The sequence below is a fragment of the Chlorocebus sabaeus genome, chromosome 10 (genome assembly GCF_047675955.1).
Source record: "Chlorocebus sabaeus isolate Y175 chromosome 10, mChlSab1.0.hap1, whole genome shotgun sequence".
Taxonomy (NCBI): domain Eukaryota; kingdom Metazoa; phylum Chordata; class Mammalia; order Primates; family Cercopithecidae; genus Chlorocebus; species Chlorocebus sabaeus.
Window position 1 is genome coordinate 50,499,488 of NC_132913.1, and position 24,526 is coordinate 50,524,013.

The 24,526-nt window shown below is 36.9% G+C and overlaps 1 non-coding gene across 1 annotated transcript; it reads left to right on the top strand.

The window, feature by feature from the left end:
* The first annotated feature begins 24,327 nt into the window (after positions 1 to 24,327).
* LOC119625446 (U6 spliceosomal RNA) lies at positions 24,328 to 24,429 on the top strand. The gene has a single exon (XR_005241646.1). It is a non-coding gene; the product is annotated as a U6 spliceosomal RNA (small nuclear RNA).
* Positions 24,430 to 24,526: the final 97 nt, after the last annotated feature.

Genomic DNA, 24,526 nt, shown 5'->3' on the forward strand with positions numbered 1-24,526 from the left:
GCCATCTTGAATTGATTTTTTTATAAGGTGAGAGATGAGAATCCAGTTTCATTCTTTGACATGTGACTTGCTGGTTATCCCAGCACCATTTGTTGAATAGGGTATCCTTTCCTTCACTGCATTTTTGTTTGTTTGTTTGTTTGCTTGATCAAAGATCAGGTGACTGTAACTATTTCACTTTGTTTCTGGGTTCTCTGTTCTCTTTCATTGGTCTACATGCCTATTTTTTTTAATACCAATATCATGCTTTTTTGGTAACTATAGCTTTATAATATAGTTTGAAGTCAGGTAATACGTTGCCTCTAGGTATGTTCTTTTTGCTTAGCCTTGTGTTGGCTGTGCAGGGTCTTTTTTGGTTCCATATGAATTTTAGGGTTGTTTTTTCTAGTTCTGTGAAGAATGATGGTGGTACTTTCTTGGAAATTGTATTGAATCTGTAAATTGCTTTTGGAAGTGTGGTTATTTTCACAATATTGGTTCTACCAATCCATGACCATGGGATGTGTTTCCATTTGTTTATATCACCTATTATTTCTTTCAGTAATGTTTTGTAGTTTTCCTTTATAGATTTTTCACCTTCTTGGTTAGGTAGATTCCTAAGTATTGTATGGGATGGGATGGGATGGGATGGGATTGTATTTTTTGCACCAGTTGAAAAGGATTCAGTTCTTGATTTGATTATTAGCTTGGTCATTGTTGGTGTATCGCAGTGCAACTGATTTGTGTACATTGACTTTGTTTCCTGAAACTTAGCTGAATTTATTTATCAGATCTAGGAGCTTTTTGGATAAGTCTTTAGGATTTTCTAGGTATACAATCATATCATTTGCAAACAGCAACAGTTTGTATTCCTCTTTACTAATTTGGATGCCCTTTATTTCTTTCCCTTGTCTGATTGCCCTGGCTAGGATGCCCAGTGCTATGTTGAATAGAAGTGGTGAAAGTGTGGGCATCCTTGTCTTGTTCCAGTTCTCAGGAGAAATGCTTTCAACTTTTCCCCATTCAGTATAATGTTGGCTGTGGGTTTGTCTTAGATGGCTTTTATGACCTTGAGGTATGTCCATTCTATGCCGATTTTGCTGAGTGTTTTAATAATAAAGAGATGCTGGGTTTGTCAAATGCTTTTTCTGAATCTATTGAGATGATCATATTGCTTTTGTTTTTAATTCTGTTTATGTGATGTATCACATTTATTGACTTGCATATGTTAAACAAACTCCACATCCTTGGCATGATTATGGCATGTTATCTTTTTGATATGCTGTCAGATTTGGTTAGCCAGTATTTTGTTGAGAATTTTTTTGTATCTATGCTCATCAGGGATATTGGCCTACAGTTTTCTTTTTTTGTTACGTTCTTTCCTGGTTTGGAAATTAGGGTGATACTGGCTTCATAGAATGATTGAGGGAGAATTCCTTCTTTTGGAATAATTTCAGTAAGATTGGTACCAATTCTTCTTTGAATGTCTGATCTAATGCAGCTGTGAATCCATCTGGCTGTAAACTTCTTTTTTGGCGATGTTTAAATTACTGTTTCAATCTTGCTACTTGTTATTAGTCTGTTCAGAGTTTCTACTTCTTCCTTAATCTGGGAGAGTCATATATTTCCAGGAATTTATCCATCTCCTCTAGATTTCCTAGTTTATACACTTGAATGATCTTTTTTATTTCTGTGGTATTGGTGTAATTCTATGGTATTGGTTGTAATATCTCTCAATTCATTTCTAATTGAGCTTGCTTGGGTCTTTTCTTGGTTAATCTCACTAATGGTCTATCAATTTGAAAGGATAAACAAAAGATACATGAAACAAATTGTTTATCCTTTCAAAAAAAACCACCTCTTTGTTTCATGTATCTTTTGTATATTCTGTGTAAATTTCATTTAGTTCTGTTCTGATCTTTGTTATTTCTTTTCTTCTGTTGGGTTTGGATTTGTTTTTTTCTTGTTTCTCTAATTCCTTGACGTGTTACCTTAGATTGTCCATTTGTGGTCTTTTAGACTTTTTGATGTAGGCTTTTACTGCTATGAACTTTCCCCTTAGCACCACTTTTGCTGTATCTCAGAGGTACTGATAAGTTGTGCCACTATTGTCATTCAGCTCAAAGAATATTATTTCCATCTTGATCTCATTGTTGATCAAAGATCATTCAAGAGCAGATTATTTAATTTCCATGTATTTGTATAGTTTCAGGGATTCCTTTCGGAGTTGATTTACAATTTTATACTGCTGTGGTCTGAGAGGATACTTCATTTATTTTGATTTTCTTAAATTTATTAATTTATTTTGATTTTCTTCAATTTATTGAGATTTGTTTTGTGACCTATCCCATGGTCTAACTTGGAGATTTGTTCCATGTGCTGAAGAAAGTAATGTGTATTCTGCAGTTGTTGGGTAGAATGTTCTGTAAATGTCTGTTAAGTCCATTTGTTCTAGAGTATGTTTAAGTCCTTTTTTTTGTTTTGTTTTCTTTTTTTGAGATGGAGTCTCACTCTGTTGCCAGGCTAGAGTGCAGTGATGTGCTCTCAGCTCACCGCAACCTCAGCCTCCCAGGTTCAAGTAATTCTCTTGCCTCAGCCTCCTAAGTAGCTGGGACTTCAGGCATGCACCACCATGCCCAGTTAATTTTTGTATTTTTTTTTAGTAGAGACAGGGTTTCACTATGTTGGCCAGGATAGTCTTTATCTCTTGACCTCATTATCTGCCCACCCTGGCCTCTGAAAGTGCTGGGATTACAGGCATGAGCCACCACTCCAGTCTCGTTTTTTTTTTTTTTAGAGACAGGGTCTCACTTTGTCACCTAGGCTGGAGCGTCCAGTGGCGTAATCTCGGCTCACTACAACCTCTGCCTCCTGGGTTCAAGTGATTCTCGTGTCTCAGTCTCTCGAGTAGCTGGGATTACAGGCATGTGCCACCACGCCCATCTCATTTTTTTGTATTTTTAGTAGAGACAGGGTTTTACCATGTTGGCCAGGCTGGTCTTGAACTCCTGACCTCAAATGATCCATGTGCCTTGGCCTCCCAAAGTGCTGGGATTACAGGTGTGAGTCACTGCGCCCAGCCAAGTCCATTGTTTCTTTGTTGACTTTCTGTCTTGTTGACCTGACTAGTGCTATCAGTGGAGTATTGAAGTTGCCCAATGTTATCGTGTTGCCATCTGTCTCATTTCTTAGGTCTATTAGTAATTGTTTTTTTGTTTTTTTTTTTTTTTTTTTTTTTTTACTGGTAAGGATAATTAGATCTTTGAATAGAATTACATAGTCTATAGTCAGTGACTCTATAAAAAAGATTGTTTTATTTTAAAGCAGTAGTGGTAGATTGTATTTTTTTTTTTTTTTTTTTTTTTTTGAGACGGAGTCTCGCTCTGTCGCCCAGGCTGAAGTTCAGTGGCCAGATCTTAGCTCACTGCAAGCTCTGCCTCCCGGGTTTACGCCATTCTCCTGCCTCAGCCTCCCGAGTAGCTGGGACTACAGGTGCTACCACCTCGCCCGGCTAGTTTTTTTTTTTGTATTTTTTAGTAGAGACAGGGTTTCACCGTGCTAGCCAGGATGGTCTCGATCTCCTGACCTTGTTGTGATCCGCCCGTCTCAGCCTCCCAAAGTGCTGGGATTACAGGCTTGAGCCACCGCGCCCGGCCTAATTGTTTTATAAATTTGGGAACTCTAGTGTTAGGTATATATATATTTAAGATTGTGATATTTTCCTGTTGGACTAATTATTTTATCATTATATAATGTCTCTGTCTTTTCTTACTGTTGTTTTAAAGTCTGTTTTAGCTGATATAAGAATAACTTCTCCTACTCGCTTTTGATTTCCATTTGTATGAAATATCTTTTTCCACCCCTTTACCTTAAGTTTATGTGAATCCTCATGTGTTAGGTGAGTCTCTTGAAGATAGCAGATACTTGATTGGTGGGTTTTTATCCATTCTGCTATTCTGAAGCATTTAGGACATTTACATTCAACATTAGTTTTGAGATGTGAGGTACTGTTCTATTCATCATGTTAGTTGTTGCCTTAATACCTTGATTATTTTCTATTGTTGTTATTTTATAGACTCTGTGAAATTTATGCTTTAAAGAGGTTCTATTTTGGTGTGTTTTGAGCTTTTGTTCCAAGATTTAGGACTTCTTTTAGCATTTCTTGTAGTGCTGGATTAGTAGTAGTGAATTCTCTCAGCATTTGTTTGTCTGCAAGAGAATTTCTCTCTCTACCATTTATGAAGCTTAGTTTCCCTGGATATAAAACCCTTGGTTGACACTTATTTTGTTTAAGGAGGTTGAAGATGGGACCCAAATCCCTTCTGGTTTCTGAGGTTTCTGCTGAGAAGTTTGCTGTTAATCTGATAGGTTTTTCTTTATGGGTTGTTTGATGCATTTGTCTCACTGGTCTTAAGATTCTTTTCTTTGTCTTGACTTTAGATAACCTGAGGACTGTGTGGCTAAGTGATTATCTTTTTGCAATGAATTTTTCAGTTGTTCTTTGAGCCTCTTGTATTTGGATATCTAGATCTCTAGCAAAGCCAGGAAAGTTTTCCTCAATTATTCCCACAAATAAATTTTCCAAACCTTTAGATTTTTCTTCTTCAGGAAGAGCAATTATTCTTAAATTTGGCCATTTAACATAATGCCAAATTTCTTGGAGGCTTTGTTCATTTAAAAAAATATATTTATTTGTCCTTGTCAGATTGAGTTAATTTAAAAACCTTGTCTTCAAGTTGTGAAGTTCTTTCTTCTACTTTTTCTAGTTTATTGTTGAAACTTTCCACTGCATTTTGTATTTCTCCAAGTGTATTTTTTACTTTCAAAAGTCATGATTATGTTTTCCTTATGATAGCTATTTTTCTGGATAATTTTTCATCTATATCTTGTATTTTTTAAAATATTTAAGTTGATTTTCATCTTCGCTGGTATCTCCTTGAATAACGTAAGAGTAAACCTTCTGAATTCTTTGTCTGGCAATTCAGAGATTTCTTCTTGGTTTGAATCCATTGCTGGGGAGCTGGTGTGATCATTTGGAGGTGTTGTAGAACCCTGTTTTGTCATACTACCAGATATAGTTTTCTGATTCTTTCTCATTTGGGTAGATTAATTCAGTGGAAAGGTCTAAAACTCAAGACCTGCTGTTCAGATTCTCTTGTCCCACAGGGTGATCCTTGATGTGTTGCTCTTCCCCATCCTTTAGGGATGGGGCTTCCTGAGAGCTGGACTACAATAGTTGTTATTGCTTTTCTGGGTCTAACCACCTGGTGGGGCTGTTAGGCACGGGGCTGGTGCTGGGTGATGTCTGCAAAGAGTGCTGTGATGTGATCAGCTTCAAGTCTCCCAGCTGTGGATACCAGCACCTGCTCTGGTAGAGGTGGCAGGGAAGTGAAGTAGACTCTGTGAGAGTCTTTGGTTGTAGATATTTAGTGTGCTGGCTTTCTTGAATGATGGTTATGCTAGCAGTGAAGTTTTCATGTGTACAATTTCAGGACCTCTGGTTAGCCAGGATGTTGCAGGCAGTGGAATTAGCTGTTGCATTCTCCTTCCTGAGTTCAGGGTTATTTTGTCCTGTGTTGCTGTAATGTCCTAAGTTGGTTGGCCTCCAGTCAGAAGGTGGCATTTTCAAGATAGCAGTAGCTGTAGGAGTAGTAGGGGGATCTAAGCTTGCCCTAAGATGACCAGGGTAAGTATTTTGGTTTCCCAAGTTATGGGCAGGGCCATAAAGCTCCCAGGAGTTACTATGTTTTGTGTTTGGCTACCAGGGCAAGTAGGTAAACATCATCCAATGGGGGCAGAGCTAGGCAGGTCTGTGCTCAGACTCTCTCCTTGGGTGGGGCTTGCCACAGCTACTGCCAGGGATGGTGGAGTCATTCTCAGGCCAATGAAGTTATGTTCCAGTGGGGATCTTGGCTGCCTCTGCTGTGTATTATAGTTCACCAGGAAAGTGGGGATAACTGGTGGTGAGAGGCCTTACCCAGATTTCGTGTAGTTGGCAAGGCTGGCCTCACCCCCACAGTGCCCCACTATGAGCTACCCCACTGAGAAAGCAATCTAAGCTTTTGGACCTCGTCCCTCCTAGCCTGCCCACTCAGTTGGTGGCAGGTCCTGCACTCTTGTGCTTGCTTGCTTGTATCCACAGCAGCTCCTACTTGTCCCCTGGACTCCACTCAAGAAAATTTGTGCCCAGTCGAAACCACTACCAATTTCTGTTGGGAGCATTCTTTGCCCCATGACCCCTCTCCAGTTCTGCCTGCTGCCTTCTTCATGGGCCTCTGTGAGATACAGTCAAGGATGGCTTCCCAAGGATTGAGCTGGAGACTGGGAGTGCATTCAAGGCACTTCCTGCTGCTACTTGTACTTTTATATTTCTTATGACTCCCTAATCCCATTGTATCTCTAGGTAAGGTGAAGTTCCTATCCCATGATCTGGATTTTCAAATTCCCCATGGGGATGTGTTCAGAGGTAGGTTTTCCCCCTTTCACACTTTGGGAACTCACAGTTTTTCATCTGTTTCACAGAATTTGCAGTGGCATGCCACTTCTTTAAAAGGATCCGTGAATTCTTTTGGCTTTCCTAGTACGTTTCTGGTGTGGTTCTCAGAGCAGAAGATCATGGGGTGAATCTCCACACACCATTCTATCCATCCATATGGGAGCTACACATTAGCCCTGTTTTCTAGTCACCTTCTTCTTTCAACACTGTTCCCTTTCCTTCTTATTTTTTTCTCCTCACTGGATAATTTCAAATGACCTGTATTTGTGTTTACTATTTTTTTCTTCTGCTTGACAATTTTCCTATTGATACTCTCTATTGTATTTTTTACTTCATTCATTGTATTCTTGAGCTCCAGAATTTATGTTTTATTCTTTCTTATTTTTATCTCTTTATGGACTTTGTCCTTTTGTTCATAAATTACCTAATTTTTTCAAGTTACCTATTTGTAGCTTGTTGAGCTTCCTTGAAATAATTCTTTTTTTCTGGCAGTTTATGATCTCCATTTCTTTAAAAATCTGTTACTGGAATGTTGTGTTCCTTCTGTCGTGTCATGTTTTCTTAATTGTTTGTTTCTTGTAGCCTTGCTTAGATGTCTTCAAGACTTTATTGACTGGTTTTGTGGGGGAAAAAAGCTTCAGTATGAGTGGGTGTGAGAATACTGGCTCAGTGTAATGTGGTGGTTCTGACTCTGGTGAGGGAAGAGCATAGTCCCTATGTAGCTCCATTACCTGAGGTTAGTATCGGAAAAGACATCAGGAATCTTCAGTGGCCAAGGCTGTGGGTTTCTACAGCAGCAGTGAGGACTTCATGGGTCGCTGGTGGCAAAGACTGCTAGGATGCTCCCAATCTCTCTCTCTCTCTCTCTCTTTTTTTTTTTTTTTTTGGGTTTATGGAAGATGTCATGGCCAAGAAGATTCTTCTTGGCACCAGTTGTAGCCGCCACACATGCTCACATTGGCAGTGTCACTGGTGTCTAATATGTGAAAACTGTGGAGTGGCCATTGAGCCAGGGTCTTGAGGGCAGGCTCATGTGGAAGGATTGAAGCTCCAGGGTCCAGAGCAGCAGTAATGCCAGTACCCAGCATGCCAGCACCCCCACTGCAATGTTAGTAACAGTATGCAAGACATGGATGTCTACGAAGCAGTTCGGGTGTGGAGTACAAAGTGCAGGCAAACAAAGAGACGTAGGTCCTGAATCCAGACATGAGAGCTCTCACAGTGGCAGTGGCTTTTCTTTTCTTTTCTCTTCTTTTCTTTTCTCTTCTCTTCTCTTTTCTCTTCTCTTCTTTTCTTTCTTTTCTTTTTCGAGATGGAGTCTCACTCTGTTGTCCAGCCTGGAGTGCAGTGGCATGATCTCAGCTCACTGCAACCTCTGCCTCCTGGGTTCAATCTATTCTCCTGTCTCAGCCTCCTGAGTAACTAGGACTACAGGTACCCAGCACCACGCCCAGCTAATTCTTGTATTTTTATTAGAGACAGGGTTTCACCACATTGGCCAGGCTGGTCTCGAACTCCTGACCTTGTGATCTGCCTGCCTCAGCCTCCCAAAGTGCTGGGATTACAGGCATGAGCCACTGCACCTGGCCTAGCAGTGGCTTTTCTGTCCTAGGCATGGACTGTCATGAAGTGGCCACAGAGTTGGGGTCCAGAAAGGGGGTGTGTGTGGAACAACCACAGTTCCAGAGTCTGTAATGCAGATGGCCTGGTGCATTGATAGCTTCTTTTACCTGTGTGTGCTGCAGAGTAACTGTGAAGCCAGCATCTGGAGCATAGGTATACACGGAGTGACCATATCTTTAGTGTCTAGGGCACATGCTAGCACAAAGTGGTAGTAGCTTCAGTGTTTGAGGCACAGATGCACATGGAAAGTCACAGTTCCAGGGTCTGGGGAGTATGCAAAGAGTGCAGGGCATGGAATTGTCTCAGAGCAGTGCAACAGCGATTCCAACTCCTTCCTGGAGCTAAAGGGCAGAGTAGTGCCTCTCTCTCCAGGGGGTCTGCAGTAGTAATGGCTGTTATTACTTCAGTGGTAAAAGCTGATGATATCTTCTGTGGGGCAGACCACTGAGGTCTGCACTGATGAACACTAAGGGCACTCAGCAGGGAGTTCAAAGCTGCCACAGGTGCTGTTGAGGTCCTTAGCGGCAAAGGCTGTTGGTGCAAAGCAAGTCACTGGGCACAATAGTGGCACCCACCATGTGGCTGATACTGAGAATTCTCACTCTGCTACTTTGTTCCAAGCCATCTCTAGATGTCTCCACAATGCCAATTTCCTCAGCAATCATATCTGAGTGGTTGTTCATTGCTTTTTGCTCCATTGTATTGCTGCAGGTTCTTAATTGGACTCTTGAGCCCTCCTAAAGCTATTTTCATTTTTTGATAGTGACATGAGAGCCACTGTGAGAGCTCTCATGTCTGGATTCAGGACCTATGTCTCTTTGTTTGCCTGCACTTTGTACCCCACACCCGAACTGCTTCATAGGCATCCATGTCTTGCATCCATGTTTTTGTGTGGTGGAATGAAGGCTGATATCACCTATTCCACTATCTTGCTGATGTTCCCATCATCAATTATTTTACACATATCTAAATAATCATTAGAAAGGTGTCCTTTGTTTACCCTATTTCTATTTGTTGTCACTTATCCATGTAATATAAACTGTTTATACTATAATATTATTTACTTTCCCCTACATTTTGATTTTTAATAGCTGTATAGTATACTCTTTTTGGATTTACCACATTCTATTTAACCAATTCTCTGCAGGCATATGCTTAGGTTATTTATTATATTTTGACATTAGAAATAATATAATGATAAATATGTACATACTTCTTTGTGTATATCTCAATGACTTTTAGGATAATATTTAATAAATAAATTAATGAGTAACAAGTTATGCACATTTTTAGGCCTTTGATACATATTGCCAAAGTGCCTTCCAAACAGGATGCATTAATTTTCTCCCTACCAGCTATAGACAAAAAATTTCCATTTTCCTGAACTAACAGTTATATTGTGTATTATTTGGGAATTTTTGATAGTTGATTCTATTTTTTTACTCTCCTTAGCTGGCATTTGTTAAAATGACAAATAATGCTAGAAGATTATTGATAATGTCAGTGAGGAAATGTACAGTACTCAAAGTCAGAGCATATAAAAGCCCTCAGCATCTGCATGCCATTGCACATAAGGTATTAAGTGATTATTTGTTTATTTGTCCATTTATAAAACATATTGTAGAGAGATTAAATTGTGTCCTAAAAGAGACGGTAACCTGTGTTACACTGAAGTATTTATTATTACAGCATATGTAACAGATAATATTTGTTTACAGTTTTAATTACTTACATTTTCAGCCAAGAAAATCTCTGAGGATAATGCTTCATTTATAAGAGTGTCCCTGCAAAAGACAACATAATGTAATCACATATTACCAACAATTCCATGACAACGATGCAGTGGTTTTGAAATGACTTCCAAATAAAGGCTTAATTATAGCAAGCTATAAAAAAATTAAACAAGATACAATAATGGCACTAAAATTAAATTAAGGAAAAATAGCACAGTACATAGAGATGTGAATAGAAATGAAGATCCTGAAACTAAATACCTGGCATATTGTCCATTATGTTCTGAAATCCCATTGTTAGCGTCTAATTGCTCCTTCCTCAGAACTCACAATGTTGGGTACAAATGAACCATAGGGCTACACTCAATAATCAGAACTGATTTAATATATGGAAGAAAGAAGAATCTTATCATTAAAAGTCATTCATACTTTTTTATTCCAGTGAGGTTGGTGGGGAGTGGAGTTGTGTGAGCAAAATCACATTAGTACAAGAGCAGGAACCACATCATCCTATCCAGTTTTTCAATGTAACATGCATAACATTCACTAAACTGGCTGAAAGTATCTAAATGGCAACCTTTCTTATGGTTTGGAAGCTTTTTTTGAATTAATATATATTTTAGTATGTAGATATCTGGTACCTCATGGTCCTAAAATTTTTAATAAAGTGAGGGAGCCATGGTGAAAACAACTCATAAGAACTTGGTGAAGTACAATCAGGAATATATGATAGAAAGCAGAAAGGTATATTTTATGTTAGTATGTTAATAGCTAAAACACTTTTTCTAATATGCATGACATATTTCTGCTTTATGAATGTAGAAACCTAGTAATATTAACCTATATTTTCACAAAGCTGCCCTTACAAAACGAAATAAGGTAACCCTTGTTAGTCACATTGGATTCAACTAACCCATAATATATGAGATTTGAACTGATCTGACTGCACTCTATTTGTGAACTCAGTCTTCTTATGGCAAATAACACTGTAAGTAAAGTTCCTAATGATGTTTATTTTTAAATCACCTCTGGAGTGATAGAAGAAGGTTTCAGACAATGTGAGGGAAACTATGGAAGATGAACTTGTACTATAGTATAAGAGGATTCAAGAAAATGTTATTGGTTCAGCTGGATACATTCATACGATATAACTAAAATGCAAACTCCAAAAGGATGGCCAAAACTATAACTTAGAAAATCATTTGGCTGCAATTGACTTTGTTATTGCTTCTCAAAAATGTACAGAGGTGTTTCATACCCATCTTTTCTTAACTGGCTATGACAAAGGTCCATTATAATTATCTCCATTTTATAATTAAATAAAATTCAATGAAAAGCAAGTGACTTCTCTGAGACATTTTTATCTTAGGTGAAACCAGAATACATGCTGCATTTATTCTGTTACTTGATGCCACAATGTTTGTAGCTCCCAGATTCCCCTGTGTCACTTATTAAAATAAGTATCCCAGGACCCAACATAGGCCTTTTGAATCAGAACCTTCAGGGAAGGATACTGAGAAAAAGCATTTTATTCAAGGATCCAGGTGATCTTTATCAAAAAGCTTTGGCAAACTTTGCACTGTGAACTTAATGCCGTCAAGGTCAATGATTTGACCTTTATGGGGAGCAAGTTTAAAGTCAAAGTGTACAACCTCCAATTTGAGACAGTAAAAAAGGCAAGGTATAGCTTTTCTCTCATAAGATCCTGTCATCAATAACTCAGCCTACAAGCACACATTTCACAAAGTTTGACTTTCCTAACTCAAAAATTCCTGCCTATGGAAACTGACCTAACAAGAAACAACATTCAGTTTTTTCCCAACTTAATCATTGAGAACAGTACTACTACTAACACTCATTGAGGATATTCAACGTGTATGTTACCATTTTAACTATTAAACTCACTTAATAACTTTAACAACCCCATAAGTTAGGGACAATTAATCTTAACCCCATAAAGAAACTGAAGCAGATGTGGTTAAGCAACTTTCTCAAGATTATACCACTAATAAGTGCCCAAAGCACAATTTTGAACCAAAAGGTAATAGTGCCAGGGGCCATGCTTGTGTTTAGAATTATAATTTCTGATGCACCCAAATACCCTAAATTTTGTAGAGAGAATTTAATTTCTAAAAAAAGAGAGTTCTAAATGTGCAAAGAAACTTTTCCCAATAGAAAACACTAAAAAATTTTGGGTAAAAAAGAATGTCTGAGATAGTGGGGAAAATAAGAGATTTCCTCAGAGGCAAGGAATCAAGAAAGTCAGTCCGCAGTAGCAAGGAAGCCTTGAAGCTTTTTGCCTTGAAGGCATTTGCTGACCTGTCATGGTCAAAGGTGCCATTATGAGAAAACAGGGCAGGGCAAAGCTAGGACCAGAACTAGTTAGAGGTAAGATAATCTCCTCACAAAGATGGGACCCCCAGAAGTATAAAGCCTTCTGTCAGTGACCTAAGAAACAACCTACCACTTTAAAGAACACTTGCCTTTTTTAGCTTTGCTTCTGGGTAAACTTAGGAGAAAAGCTAAGGAGGAGAACAGTTTCCCAAAAAAATTTCCTAATCGTAACTCTATACTCACAGGGTTTGGGAACTGGAATTCAAATTCCTATTTGGCCCCTGAAAATCTCAAGGCAAATGTTTAGTTTAAAATATACCTCAGTTAATTATTTCTCCAGGTTCCTAGTATAGGCATATACAAATCTACTATGGAAAATCCATCTTTAAATCCAGTTCTCAAAGAATTACCACGGATAAGATTTCAAGTCTTAAAAACACAGTTTCATAACTGAAACTGTTCCTTCAACATATGGTAAGAAGCCACCAAGAAAGAGTGAAAGCAGAAACAAAAAAATTTCACAATCATACTTACAAAGACTGAAGGCACGTGAACTAACAGATACAGAATATTAAATTAGAATATTTAACATATTTTTAGAAATAAAATATAGAGTGATTCCTGTGATGAAATGGACATTGGGCAGATTTGGAAAGATATCAAATAGAATTTCTGGAAAAATAAGATGTAATTATTGTGTTAAGAAGATCATGAGATAACTAAAAAGAACATTCAGACAAAGCCAAAGAGAAAATCATTAAATTGAAAGATTCTAAAAGTAGCCAGATGTAAGACAGACTAGATAAAAAGAAACAATAATTACACAGACAACTGGTTTTTCAACAAGAACAACAAAGAGAAAGAAGCTCAAAGATTGTCAATCAGCTAAATAACTGGAAATATTGAATTACATATTTAGCAGAAAGAATATTCAAAGAAGAAAAAATACAGATTTTTTTTTTTAATTAGGAAAATTGATTGTGCAAAGGTAAAAGACTCTCATGAAACAAAATCCTTTGGAAGACTAAGGCAGGAGGATGGCTGGAAGCCAGGATTTAGAGACGAGCCTGGGTAACAAATTGAGACCCCCGATTATAAAAAATATTTCTTAAAAAAAACTAGGCAGGCATTGTGGCACTCACCTGTAGTCCCAGGTGCTTAGGAGGCTGAGACTGTAGGACCACTTGAGCCCAGGAGTTCTAGGCTTCTGTGATCTAAAATTATACCACTGTACTCCAGTCTGAGTGACAGAGTAAGATCCTGTCTCAAAAAAAAAAAAAAAGAATTAAAAAAGAAATTCTCAAGGATGTACTTCCTTCAGGAAGAAATGTCTGAGGAAAAAAAAAAAAAAAACAAAGCAGTTGGGGGAGGAAAATGTTAAACTAGACATATTTACTCTATAAAACTGTAATGAAAGTAACTACTTTGTGGTGTTGGTATAAAATCAAGAAATAATAAAAATCGCATACAACAATAGCATATTAAAAAGCAGGTGATCAGATTTAAAACATTTAAATGCTAGCATTATTTGAGAGAATGATGAAGATTTTATTAATTGTAAATTTTGTTAAATTTAACGCACATGATTAAATATCCTAAATTAGTAAAATTTTAATGTATAACTTCCCAATTGATCAAGAAAAGTGTAAGAGCAATTAACAACTGTTATCCAAATGTTTTTGATGGAGAGAATCTTCTTTTTTTTCATGCTTTCTTATTTGTTTCCATTTTGTGGATGTTAATCAACATTTTTACTCTTTTTATTTTTATTGTATTGTATTTATTTATTTATTTTGAGACAGAATTTCACTCTTGTTGCTCAGGCTGGAGTGCAATGGTGCCATCTCAGTTCACCGCAACCTCTGCCTCCTAGGTTCAAGCAATTCTCCTGCCTCAGCCTCCCGAGTAGCTGGGATTACAGGCATGCACCACCACCCCTGGATAATTTTGTATTTTTAGTAGAGACGGGGTTTCTCCGTGTTGGTCAGACTGGTCTCAAACTCCCAACCTCAAGTGATCCACCCACCTCGGCCTCGCAAAGTGCTGGGTTACAGGCGTGAGTCACCACACCGGGCCAAGTTGCTGTTATCTTGAGGTCGTTATTTACTTCAGCATAATCTAACTTATTTTGAGTGATTCAACAAAGAAGGAACTAAACTGCTATAATTTCAACTGATATGATTTTCTGTAAAGAACAGACACGACCTGTTATAGACAAACTATTGGAATTTAAGAAAGAATTTTCTTAGGTGAAAAATATTAGAAAGTTCAATATACAAATATATGAAAGTTCAAATTTATGTAACAGAATGACTCAGAAAGTGTTATTAATATAAAAGTAAATTATAAAAGCATTTAAAAAATAAGGTACTATATATAAATCTTAAAAAAGAAAGAACATTATGTAGAAAATTAGAAAATATTATTGAAAGACATTAAAGACCTAAGCAAACATAGAAGTACACCATGTACATAGATAGAATCAATTTTGTAAAAATATGAATATTTCCCAAATTGGTCTATAGATTGAAGGCAATTTCAACCAAATTGTAGGCTTTTTTTTCTAATGGAGGTTAATTAACTGATTCTATTATATATAGAAGATTAAAGAGAAAGACTATCCAATTTACTACTAAAAAGTACAAGATAGAGGACTTTCCTGTTAAGTATCAAGGTTAAGAATAAAGTTAACATGTTTAAATCAGTGTTATATTGATACATGAATAGGCCAATGCAATAGTGGAAGTCAGCACCAAAAGAGCCCTGTAAGTACATGGAGACTTAAGCAATGAGAGACCAGGATATTCAGATAGGTTGGAATAAGTAGACCATCGCATAATTGGTATAGTTATAATTGGTTATCCACACAGAGATACATTAAAACAAAAAACAAAAAACAAAAAAAACAAAAAAATACCACGCTACTTTAAACCTACACAAAAAAATCAATTACAGAAGAATTAGAAACATACATTACCAAAACAAAAATTTTTGTATTTTAGAGAAAACTATTATTTGGTTAGAAAGCATTTTTTAAATAAAACACTACAGCTCAAAATATAAAGGAAATGTAAAATTAACCTTACTAAAACTTATATTTTATATCCATTAAATGACACCATAAGAAGAAAAACGCAAACTATAAGTAGTACTGTGAGAGAGTAACTGCAAAACAAGAGACACAGAATTAGCATTTGTCATATATAAAGAATTCCTCCAAGTTAATAATAAACTCATAGGAAAATTGAGCAAAAGTTGTAAACAAACATTTGTAAAAACATAAATAGCATGCCAATGTATTAAAAAATTATTCAACCTCCTTAGTAATCAGAGAGAGGCAAATTAAACTCGTAACAATATGCTATATATAATCCATTCACTCATTAGGTTGATAACAATTACAACCTCAGTAAATATTAAGGTTGACTTATTTAGAGTAAGGAATCTCTCACATAAGGCTGGAACTACTAAATAGCATAAAATGTAGAACAGTTGGCATGAATTAGCTAGTAAATTCAAATGTGCACATATCCTTTGACTCAGCAATTTTAATTCTAAATATATAGCTTAGAGCAACATATTTTATACATAAACACACACACACACAGAAAGAGCGAATGAGAGAGAGAGAGACAAACAAATATAAGAATGTTCACAACAATGTAGTCATACCAAAAACAAACACATTTTTAAACCTGGAAACAATCTAGATGTTTACCAAGAGTATAATGGATTAAAAATATGTGTTAAAAATTAGATTATCATTTGAAGTGAAAATGAATGACATGAAGATTTACAAATGGATAAATCTTTTTAAAAATAAAGCCATAATGTTCAATGAAAAACAGTAATTCATCAAAAGATATAGACAGTACTTTTCATGTCTGTTAAGTTCAAAAATAATAAAAGGTAAACACATATTATTCCAGGGTGAATGTATATGTGACAAAATAAAGACAAGCAAATTGTACCTATATGTTTTATGTACTTTTTATGTACGGTCTATGATATGGTTTGGCTGTGTCCCCACCCAAATCTCATCTTGAATTGTAGTTCCCCCATAGTCCCAACGTGTCGTGGGAGGGACCCAGTGGAAGGCAATTTAATCATGGGGGCATTTAACCTCATGCCATTCTCATCATAGTGAGTGAGTTCTCATGAGATCTGATTCTTTTATAAGGGGCTTTTCTTCCTTTGCTTGGACCTTGTTTCTCCCACTGTCATGTGAAGAAGGTTGTATTTGCTTACTCTTCCATCACAATTGTAAGTTTCCTGAGACCTCCCCAACCATTCAGAGTTGCGAGTCAGTTAAACCTCTTCCGTTTATAAATTATCCAGTCTCAGGTATTTCCTTACAGCAGCATGAGAATGGACTAATACAATCTGTTTCACAAAAAAATTAAAATCAGTAAAATGTCGTGCCCCAGAACTAAGGTATTTACTGCATACTGGAAACTGTATCCTGCATCCTCTTTAAGCTTTAACTGTAGTTCTAATTTCTACATAAGGTTCTCCCAGCTCAGCTTGCTACAAGAAAATTGCAATCAGTTATCATAAAATTTCATTTTCCCTGTTTTATCTTAGTAATGTCATGCGAGACACACTACTTATGTATTAGAGATGTAAAGAGATGTGGCTTGAGGATTCCTACTGTTTCTATTACATTATGGGACTTTTAATAATAAATATATCTCCAAATTTAAATATCTGCTGTTTAAGAAATAACAATGGGGACTGTAATGATATGGAAATGCTGTTAGCTCTTCCTGGAAGAATCAAATATGTGTTTTGTTTTGTGTAATTTTATTTTCTTGTCTTTTTTGAAGGTATAAGGATGAGAATCAAAAACTTTTAAACTACTCATGAGACATAATATTTAAAGGAAATATAAACCCATTTTCCAATTTTTGTAACTAAAATATATCACTATTTGCTTAAAAAATGAGTGACACTTTCCTTTTACAGTATTTTTATCAACTTTTTCTAAAATTACAGATTTCTCATGAGTAGAAAACTTTAACAGACTCAGGTAGACAACCAAAATAGACATTATTAGTAGAGGAAACATCCTGTACTTTGGAAAATACTCAAATTACCCTAGACCCCCAAATAACTGTATACATATATGAATTACACCTGATTAACTAGTGAAATTACTTTAATTAGTTAATAATGATGATATTCACCTGTCATTTGATTTCAGTATCATTTATTTTAGATAGTTACTATTATACATGCATACAGAAAGGCATGTATGCACACACAAATACACAAAATATGAAATGAAAGTTTGATATTAAGACTATAACTAATCTAGTAAATGAGATGAAAATAAAGCAAAAAGCACTTACCCATAAGGAATTTTAAGACCTTGACTTCACAGTGAAATTGAACTTTTAAAAAGCCTCAAGCTTTAATAAAGCACGGATTCATTATCAAAAGTTTCTATGAAGAGGAAAAACAGGAATATATTAATGATTTGAAGAAACTAAAAATAAGATGACCTCAGCCTTTAAAAAGAGAACATGGAATTATGAAAGTGTGTGGTAAAGACACATTTAATGCTACACACTTTGAAGTAACCATCACCTTTAGAAATTACCAGTCTTGGCCACATTGCACTGAGATATATCCCTAGTCACAGATGACTCTGAGCACTCTGGCCCTTGTTGATTATATTCTAAAAGTGTCATAACAGTTTTTAGTTGCAATTCTGAATGAGAATAAACTTAATAAAAAGTTTTTTAAATAAAATAATTGTAAATTTTGGGTTATATCTCTGTATTAATCAGGACTCTGTGGGTTGCAATGAACAGAAATGAACTAAAGCTAGATTAAGACATAAATAAACAGAAAAATCTCAAACATTATAAATGTTATAGAGATATATTCTATATACCCAAGTAGAAAATATACAGCTACACTCCATGAATAGAAAATTTCTTTGGCAGGTTCTTCCTCTGTGAATTGGCTTTCTCTGAGTCTCATGTAGTAGATGGTAGCGAGTTACCCTACACTTCTAAGTTGACAGTTGCTCCCAACTGAACAAAAATAGATTAGTATCAATTATGAATTCCCTGGAAATATCTGCTTGGCTCAATTTAGGCAAAGTAATCTATTTTGGTTCAATCAGCTAGAATAGAAAGATGGTTATGGTCAAGCATAACAGACAAAGGACAATGGGATATGGATATTTGTAAACTGGAAAAATATCCCACAGGATATTTATTACAATCCTAGTAGGCGTTTATACCTCACTGCCCTCAGTCAATTCACTAACACAGGAATTTGAATTGCCTCAGAGACTCTCTATTTGAACCTACTTCTCTATAATAATTGTACTATTACTCCATTGCACAGAAAAACTGGCCTGAGCTAATAGAAGTGATTTCAGCTTAAGGGGACATACATGCATTTTAATTTTATTTTGGAGAGAATCAGAAGAAAAAACTGGTGCGATCACTGGGCCTTTGGTGCCCCTCTGTGTGAGCATATGGCTGATCTGATTACCTCCAAAGTAATATGGGTTGAACACTAAAGTAGAAAGCAGAGCTTTATTGTTTATGATGGATTTATATTTGATTTATATCCTTTTTAGAGATAGTGAACTATTTAGGAACTGAGAAGATAAAGTTTTCAGAGGCAGTATGGTGTATCCAAGCATACCTTGAAGATATGTTAGTTCAGTTCTGGACCACTGCAATAAAATAAATATTGCAACAAAGCAAGTCATGCACAGTTTTTAGTTCCCCATTGCATATAAAAGTTATGTTTATACTATACTGTAGTCTATTAACTGTGCAATCACATTATGTCTAAAAAAGTTACGTATTTTAATTAAGAGTTACTTTATTGCTAAAAAATGCTGTCAGTTATCTGAGCCCTCAGCAACTTGGAGTCTTTTTGCTGGTAGAAGGTCTTGCTTTGACTGATGGCTGCAGGGCATTGGTTGCTGAATATTAGGGAAGCTGTGGCAATTTCTTAAAATAAGATAACAATGCAGTGTAACACATCAATGGACTCTTCCTTTCATGAAAGAATTCTCTGTAGCATGCAGTGTTGTTTGATAGCATTGTACTGGCACTAGAACATCTTTCAAAATTAGTCAATGCTCTTAAACATTGCCCCTGCTATGTCAACTAAGTTTATATAAAATTTCACATTCTTTGTTGTCATTTCAGCAATGTTCATAGCATTTTCACTAGGATTATATTTCATTTGAGGAAACCACTTTTTATGCTCATTCTTAAGAAGCAACTCTTCATTCATCAGTTTTATCATGAGATTGCAGCAATTCGGTCACATCTCTGAAGATGTGTTCCTCTTCTGATTCCAATTCTGTTCCTATTTCCACCACATCTGCAGCTACTTTTCCCATTGAAGTCTTGAATCCCTCAAACTCATCCAATAGTGTTGGAATCAAACTCTTCGAAACTGCTGTTAATGTTGACATCCTGACCATCTCTCATGAATCATAAATATTATTACCTAGAACAGTGAATACTTTAGAAGGCTTTTAACTTACTTTCCCCAAGTCCATCATAGGAATCACTATCTATGGCAGCTATAGACTTGCAAAATGTGTTTCTTAAATAATAAAACTCAGAAGTCAAAATGACTCCTTGATCCATGGGATACAGAATAGATGTTGTGTTGGCAGGCATGAAAACAACATTAATCCTGTACATCACCATTAGAGCTCTTGGGTGACTAGGTGCATTGTCAAGGAGCAGTAATATTTGAAAGAAATTTTTTTCTGAGTGATAGTTCTCAACAATGGGCTTAAAATATTCAATAAACCATGCTTACAACAGATATGCTGTCATCCAGACTTTTTGTTTCACTTATAGAGCATAGGCAGAGTCAATTTAGCATACTTACTAAGGTGTATTAGTCTATTCTCATGCTGCTGATAAAGACATATCCGAGACTGGGCCATTTACAAAAGAAAGAGGTTTAATGGACTTACAGTTCCACGTGGCTGAGGAGGCCTCACAATCATGGTAGAAGGTGAAAGGCACGTCTCACGTTGTGGCAGACAAGAGAAGAGAACTTGTGCAGGGGAACTCCGCTTTTTAAAACCATCTCCTCTCATGAGACTTATTCACTATCACGAGGACAGCATGGGAAAAACCTGCCCTCATGATTCAGTTACCTCCCACTGGGTGTCTCCTACAATGTGTGGGAATTCAAGATGATATTTGGATGGGGATACAGCCGAACTATATCATAAGAGCTCTAGGGTTTTGGAGTAATAAATGAGCATTCAGTTCAGCTTAAAGCCATCAGCTGCATTAGCCCCTAACAAGACAGTCATCCTGGCTTTTGAAGCTTTGAAGCTCAGACACTGACTTATCCTCTCTAGCTATGAAAGTCCTAGATGGCATCTTCTTCCAATAGAAAGCTGTTTTGTCTACATTGAAAATCTGTTATTTAGTAGAGCCCCCTTCATCAATAATCTTAGCTAGATATTCTGGATAACCTGGTGTAGCTTCTACTTCACATTTGCTGCTTCACCTTGCACTTTTATGTTATGAAGGTGGCTTACTACCATAAGCCTATGAACAAACCTCTGCTGGCTTCAAATTGTTCTTCTGAATCTTCTTTACATCTCTTAGCCATCACAGAATTGTAGAGTTAGGACCTTTCTCTGGATTAGGCTCTGACTTAAGGGAATGTTGTGGCTGGTTTAGTCTTCTTCCTAGACCACTCAAACTTTCTTTATATCAGCAATAAGGCTGTTTGTTTTCTTAATTGTGTGTTCACTAGAAGAGAATAGCACTTTTGTTTTTTTCAAGAACTTTTTCTCGGCATTAATGACTCAGCTGTTTGGCACAAGAGGCCTAGCTTTTTGCCTCTCTCAGATTTCTACATACCTTCCTCACTAATCTTAATTATTACTTTATTTTTATTTTTGGAGACAAAATCTCACTCAGTTGCCCAGGCTGGAATGCAGTGGTCTAATCTCGGCTCATGGCAACCTCTGCCTTCCTGGTTCCAGTGATTCTCATGCCTCAACCTCCCAAGTAGATGGGACTGCAGGCGTGAGCCACCACATCCAGCTAATTTTTGTATTTTTAGTAGAGAAAGGGTTTTGCCATGTTGGCCAGGCTAGTCTCAAACTCCTGACCTCAAGGGATCTGCCTGCCTCAGCTTCCCAAAGTCCCAAGATTATAGGCCTGAGCCATCGCGCCCAGCCATAATCATTGTTAGATTTTGAGTTAAAGTGAAAAACATGAAACTCTTCCTTCACTTGAATTCTTAGAGGCTTTCGTAGGGTTATTAATTGACCTGATTTCAATGTTGTCATGTCTCAGGGAATAGGGTGGCCTGAGAATAAGGAAAGAGACTGGAGAATGGCCAGCTGGTAGAGCAGTCAGAACACATACAACATTTCTTAATTAAGTTTGTGAACTTATATGAGCACCATTTTTGGTGCCCCAAAATAATGACACTATTAACATCAAATATCACTGATCACGGACCACTGTAATAGATACAATGATAATTAGAAATTTTGAAATATTGTGAGGATTACTGAAATATGACACAGAGACATGAAGTGAACACATGATTTTGGAAAAATGGTGCCAATAGAATTTCTGAAGGCTTCCACAAACCTTCAATTTGTTAACAACAACAACAAAAAAGCATTATCTGTAAAGTGCAATAAAGCAAAGTGCAATAAAACAAGGTACACCTGTATAGGTTATGTGTGCTGGTTTTAGAGCCACTACCACTGTCCAAACTATAGCTTTGTGCAGCCTTAATCAAGTTTTTTAACTTCTTTGTTCTACGATATCCTCGTCTGTATATTTTGGATTAAAATAAATTAAATAAAGTAATCTTAGCAAACCGCTTACAACAATGCCTGGAAGACTGTAAGTACTCAGTATTCTAGTTGTTTTAGAAGGAGTGGTTTTAAGACTTGCTATATTCCTACAATGTTCTACATATCCCTTCTTGCTTTAGAAGGAATGATTTTAAAACATGGTGTATTCTTATCAGAGAGCCAGGTACTAAAGCAGATTTATTGTGAAGCTAATTAGAGTTGAATTTCTCAGTTCTGGACTTTCCAAGACTCATCTACCTTTTCTTATATTTCATTTCCTAAGAGCACACACCAAATTGTATAACTCCGAGCCCGGTAAAACTTAGTTCCACCTCTGGTCAAGTTTGGTGGACCCATTCCACCATTCTACTATATCCATATAGTTATTCATAACTATACTAGGAAATTTTATTTAGCTCAGTTTACCAAGATGATAAAAAGAAGAGTTGAGAATGATTCAATACGGAGAAAAAAGAATCTATTCAGTTTACTGTATACAAAACCTTGAGAGTAACTGTTTTATTCTTATTCTATAAGAATAATTAATAATAGTTTTAAAATATAGGAATCAGATTGCTTAAGCTCTTGAGTTAGAGACTGCAGTAAGCAATGATCACACTACTGTACTCCAGTCTGGGTGACTAAGCAAGACCCTGTCTCAGGGGAAAAAAAAAAAAAAAAGAGGAATGGATGACCATACAGGGAAGTTTTGACCATAATAAAGTGTGTAAAATGTTATTATTTCAACTGTTGACTCCAGAATTCCTCTAAGGGATACAGCTATCTTTGAGAAAACAGTACAAAATTTTTGGAATAGTATATGGGACTTCCAGACCCTGGCTGGGTGGCCCTAAACTATGAAAGAAAGAAATTGCTGTCTAGAAATAAAAAGAATGGGAATTCCCCCAAGTAGCCTGCAAAAGAAAGACTGAGGAAGAGGAAGGGAAGAAGAGTAGCTACACATTATACGAAGTGACTACTTCCAGAGAGCCTTCCAAATTTTCTTTCTGGAGTGATCTCAGCTCACTGAAACCTCAACCTCCTGAACTCAAGTGATCCTCACACCTAAGCATGTAGAGTAGCAGGGACTACAGGTGCGGGCCACCACATCCAGCCAATTATTTTTTTTTAATTTTTTGTAAGGATGGGATTCCACCATGCTGCCCAGGCTGGTCTCAAACTCCTGGGCTCAAGTGCTCCTCCCACCTAGCCCTCCCAAAGTGCTGGGATTACAGGTGTAAGCCACCAGGCCTGACCTCTCCAAATTTTCAATAAAGCGTTTAGAATTCATAAAAGTTGTGGAAATGAATACTTATTTTTGAATCTGAAGATGCAGTTGAGTTCCTCTGATGAGGAACTGAGTTAGCTTATGAGGATGCATGGCCTATAAACGTAATCACCAAGGGAATACATACAAATCTCAGGGAGGGTGCCATAGTTTGTGTGTCCCCAGAAGCAGACATTGAGACAACAACTCTAGTGCAAGTTGGTTGTTGTTGCTGTTGTTGTTGTTGTTTGAGTAAGAGTCTTGCTCTGTTGCCCAGACTGGAGTGCAGTGGCGCAATCTTGGCTCACAGCAACCTCCATCTCCCAGGTTCAAGTGATTCTCCTGCCTCAGCCTTGCAAGTAGCTGAGATTACAGGCATGCATCACCATGCCCAGCTAAGTTTTGCATTTTTAGTAGAGCTGGGATTTCACCATGTTGGGCAGGATGGTCTCGAACTTCTGACCTCAGATAATCCACCCAGCTCGGCCTCCCAGAGTGCTGGGATTATAGGCATGAGCCACCTGACCCAGCCTATAGTGCAAATTGTTTATTCAGAAGGAGAAAAAAAACCACCACTAGGCCAGGGAGGAACTGAGACAAGGAAGAGAAGATAGTCAAAGACATTCATTATTAAGCCATTTACCACTGTGGATGTGGACTTCATCATGTCAGGGAAGGGGAGTCCGTGTAAAACATACCCCTCAGAAGTATCTTCTGAGGAACTGGGGTATGTATATATAATTCTCATGGGTCATTGTTTGAGGGCTATTCACAGAGGAGATTCTTTGGCACCTCTGACCCCAAGAAATAAGGTAAATATATGCAGGTGCTTGAAGTTGAAATTTGGGTTAGGGAATATGGGCAGGTTAGCAACATCATCTCCTTTGTAGACTTTGGACATCCATTGGCTCTGAAATTAACATGAGTTTCAAGGCAAGTTCAATAGATTTCTGAAGGTCAGAGAAACTCTTACCATCTCCTGAATGGCATGACAGTATTTTATTTTGCTTTAAATTTGTCCTCACAGGGAATTGATTCTTTCTAAGAAAGTCTTTATACAGCGCTGCTTTGGCAACATATATACTAAAATTGGAACAATACCGAGAATATTAGCATAGCCGTGTGAAAGGATGACATGCAAATTTGTGAAGCATTATATATACATATTTTTACAGGGTGACTATAGTCAATAATCATTTAATTGTACATTTTAAAATAACTTAAAAAGTCTAATTGGATTGTTTGTAACAAAGAATAAATGC